This window comes from Schistocerca serialis, chromosome 5, assembly GCF_023864345.2.
Source record: "Schistocerca serialis cubense isolate TAMUIC-IGC-003099 chromosome 5, iqSchSeri2.2, whole genome shotgun sequence".
Lineage (NCBI taxonomy): Eukaryota > Metazoa > Arthropoda > Insecta > Orthoptera > Acrididae > Schistocerca > Schistocerca serialis.
The window spans coordinates 25,565,000-25,569,480 of NC_064642.1; positions in this window are offsets into that span (position 1 = coordinate 25,565,000).

Sequence of the window (4,481 nt, forward strand, 5' to 3'; positions counted from 1 at the left end):
AATTCCCATGAGAATATTCATTCATTCATTCATTTCATTGTTGCCCTTATGGACAGTGTTTGAACTCGAAAATCACATGATGACACAATTTTCACTTCTTTCCTTTCTTCCTCTTCTCTTCCCAAAATCTCTTCATCCTTTGGCTGTGCTCCTGTTTCCTTTGCTCTGTCCATAATGTTCCTTTCTTCTTTCTCTCCTTTACAATAAATTTTGCACTCCTAACTTTGTTTCTGAAGTATTTCCTGTCTCCTATCATTTGCCTGTTGATCCCTATCTGCCTTAAGTCTTCGTCTATTTCATGATACCAATTTGTTTTCTTGCTTGAGCTGTTTACTACATCAAAAATTTTCTTTGTAAGTCGGTTGTTGTCCATTCTCTGTATGTGCCCATAGAAAGTTAATCTGCGTTTTCTGATCGCGTCTGTTAGTCTGTCAGTGTGCTGGTACAGCTCTTTGGTAGGTCGCTTCATCCATATGCCATCTCTGTGAATTGGTCCAAATATTTTTCTGAGAATTTTGCGTTCTATTTTTTCTGTGTCTATGATGCCTGATGCTCCAATTGTGGTTGTTTCTGACGCGTACAATGCTTCTGGTAATACAACTGTTTTGTAGTGCCTAAGTTTGGCCTGCCTCGATATGCTTTTCTTATTATAATGTGACCATGTGAGTTTGTATGCCTTCTGGAGTTTCTTCGTTCGTTCCATGTTAGCCGCCTTGTTTGATCCTCCCATTTGTATGTACTCCCCTAAATACTTAAATTTTTCGACTCTTTCTACGGATCCATATACCGTATGCATGGTGTGTACATTGTTGGTCTGTCGTTCCATATATTGTGTCTTCTCGTAAGATACCTGCAGACCTGTTTTGGCAGCTATTTCATGCAAGCATTCCAGTGCTTCCTTTGCCTCCTGTGTATTATTGCTGAGTATGGCTATATCATCTGCAAATGCCAGACATTTTATGATTGTTTTGGTTTCACGTGTTCTTCCCAGCTGTATTCCTTTAACTTGTTCCTCCCACTGCTTGATAATTTTGTCTAACACCATGTTGAACAGGATTGGTGAGAGCCCGTCTCCTTGTCGGACACCTGTGTGTATGTGGAAGGGTTCCGAAATTTCTCCCATGAACTTAATCTTGGAGGTAGTGTCTGTAAGCGTCTGTTGTATAAGTGCCCTGGTTTTTCTGTCGATGCCATATTCTTCCAGTACGTCAAAGAGTGTCTGTCTGTCTATGGAATCATATGCTTTTTTAAAGTCCACAAAGGTAACTACAGTGTTTCTTGCCTGTCTGACTTTCAAAAGTGTTCTCAAGTTCCAGATCTGTTCGATGCATGATCTCCCTTTTCTGAAGCCTGCCTGGTATTCCCCAATTTGCAGATCTGCTTGTGGTTCTAGTCTGTTTAATAGCACCTTAGAGAAAATTTTGTATGTAACTGGTACTAGTGAAATGCCTCTGTAATTGTTTGGATCTGACTTATCACCCTTTTTATGTAACGGATGGATCAATGCACATTTCCATTCCTCTGGCACTTTCTCTGTGATCCAAATTTCGGAGATAATCTTATGGATTTTTTTGGTGATGTTTTCATCTTGGAGTTTCCAGATCTCGGCGATAATACCATCTTCTCCGGCAGCTCTGTTATTTTTCATTTGTTTTATGATTTCCTCTATCTCTTCTATTGTGGGTGGATCAGAATCGGCATTAGATGTGGTCTTTTGGAATGTTAATTTTCCTGTAGGTTTTTTGCAATTAAGAAGTTTATCAAAGTAATGTTTGAGAATTTTACAGTTTTCTTTTGTGTTTGTTTCCAGGGATCCATCTGTTCTTCTGAAGCAGAGGCTAGGGGGTTGATAGCCCTTAATATTTTCTTTGAAAGTTCTGTAAAAATTTCTTGTGTTATTTCTTTTGAAATCTTCCTCAATTTCTTTTAGTCTGTTATTGTCATATGCTCGTTTTTCCCTTCTGAATTCCTTCGATGCTAGTTTCTGAACTTCGTGAAATTCTTTCCATGTTTCTGAATTTCTGTAGCTACTGAACTTATCACATGCTTGCTTTCTTCTCTCAATGGCTTCATCACACTTTGCGTTCCACCACCTATGTTTGCGTTTACTAGGTGGTTGTCCCCAGCACATAGTCTTCTGAACTGCCTTCGCCAGATCTGTCCATGTGTCTATTGAGTGCCTATTAATTTCTTCAACGATTGTATCCCTGTTTATCTTCAAGTATTCCGGATCAGGTTTGACTATTTTGTTTTGCGCTGTCTGTTTCAGTCTTGGGATTGGCCTAATCTTAACTTGTAGCAAATAATGATCAGACTCGAAGACTCCTTTACGTGTTCTGACATTTAGAATTTCCCTCGAATTTTTCTTGGATATGGCCACATGATCAATCTGAAATTCTCCCCACACTGTGTTGGGTGCTTTCCATGTTGTAAGTTTTCGTCTTGGTTTTTGAAATTGTGTTGACATGATTTTGAGGTTAAAGTTTTGACAATATTTTATGAGGTGTTCCCCATTTCTGTTCGTGCGAATATGTGCTGAGTATGGGCCTGTTATTTCCCTGAATTTTCTCTCCTTACCAAGCTGCGCATTGAAATCATGAGAATATATTTTTTATTATCAGCTGTATCACATTAAACCGTCTCAGCACAGGCGACTCGCGTAAAACCGGCTTTTACCTGCACTTTATGTGCAACTTTAGACCGTTATATCACGGCAACAGATAAAGCTGCCACAAAACAACGAGACAAATACATGAAATTATAAACCAATAATTTCATGTATTTGTCTACTTTCATGCAAAATATGAAGTGACTGGTACAAGTCTGAAACGTAGAACTGAGGCACGTAAAAAAGGAAAAAAAGAAACAAAAACAAAACACAATAAACGTATTTTTTGCACATAAAATCCAAATTAAGCCAAATTTTTGAAACCGAGTTCTCAGTTGTGTCGTAATAATGTATTTTTATTTATTTTATACACTTAAACCGTTTGTACGCATTCAGGTCACATAAGAACGAATTTTACGTGCTACATTTAGTTCGACTTTAAACCATCGTATCTCGGCAATTGATAAAAATTATTGGACAAAAAATTTAGTTTTAACTCTATCCCTTTATCCTATCTTCGTGCACAGCTCCTCAAAATTCCCAGAAAGATGTGTCTTTTCTTTACGAAAAATCCTCCAAATGAAGCAGAGTTTTCAAACAGGTATAACTGATTTTCCATATATAACTGATTTTGCGTATAAAATACGAATGGGCCACAAACAGACGGTGCCGTTAGCTTAGCATTAATTTCAGCTCAGTTACAATCGTTTGTGACAGAAATTAATCCCTTCTCACAATTTGCCTGGACCCCGTCTCCGGTTCGTCATTTAAACCTTGCTCAATACAGTGTATCACAAATGTTCCAATGGCTGTACAAATGGTCGAAGGTCCGGGCTAAAACAAAAATATTTTAGCCCATGTTCCTAGCTCTAGTAGGAACCAAGCACTAAGACCCCTCCAAACCGTTATTCGGCCCGCGGCCTTATGTTATATATTTGTTACATCTCTTCCGCGCTGTAACGTTTGCTCCTTTTACATTTACGAAAGCGGAGTACCAGCTCTCAGCTACTTCCTTCTTTCCTTCTGACTTCAACTGGACATAAAAGTTATACTCAATACTGAAAATGCAGGAGGAGTTATCCTTTAGTCTTATCCAGGGCGCAGATAAGCCCTGTACCGAACACGCGCCCTTTGCCAAAATGACCACACCAACAGCGCTCGGTAGCTATGCAGCCCGCCGCACACACAAATAAAGGACCCTCGCGCTGAATTACGGCGCGCGCGGGGTGCTATCTTATAATTAGGATCGATTATTTATGGCCCAGCGGGACGAGCGACGATTGGAAATACTCGTACGGTCCGGCGACAATTTATGGAAGTTGACGAAAGCGAGTTGTGCGCCTTAAACGTTTGGCCGGCGCGCGCCCGTTCGCTTCCCTCTGTTGTATCCTGCTGGCACGCAGCGGGAGTTCGTTTCCCTGTTTCGGCCTTGGGGACAGTCCCACTTTGGCGACTAATTAAGATACTCGCCGGCTGACAAGCGGTCCCTCGTTAATCACCTTCAGACACCAATCCGGGACGGCGCGCCCCAAATTCTTTTAATTGGCCAGGCGTGCGTGCTTAGACCTCTCGCAGAGGCAGCGTCCGAGACCTCGGGTGGTTACACAACATGCTACTCCACTTCGCGGGCCGCGTTCTTTTTCCATTCCGAAACTATTACATCCCGCATCATCTGTTATCAATAAAGGAACAGAAGTTTGATCGCCTGACAGAGTTTGAAACTGAAGAGATAATTCTTCGAGCTGGCACATCTGCGGTCAGCTTCTTCCTCATGTTTAATTAGGTTCCAGAATTAGCTGACCGTTGTTAAGTGGCTGCAGGTGCTCCGAAAACTATTTGAGCAGGATTAGAAAGAGGAAGTGACGTAAAACTT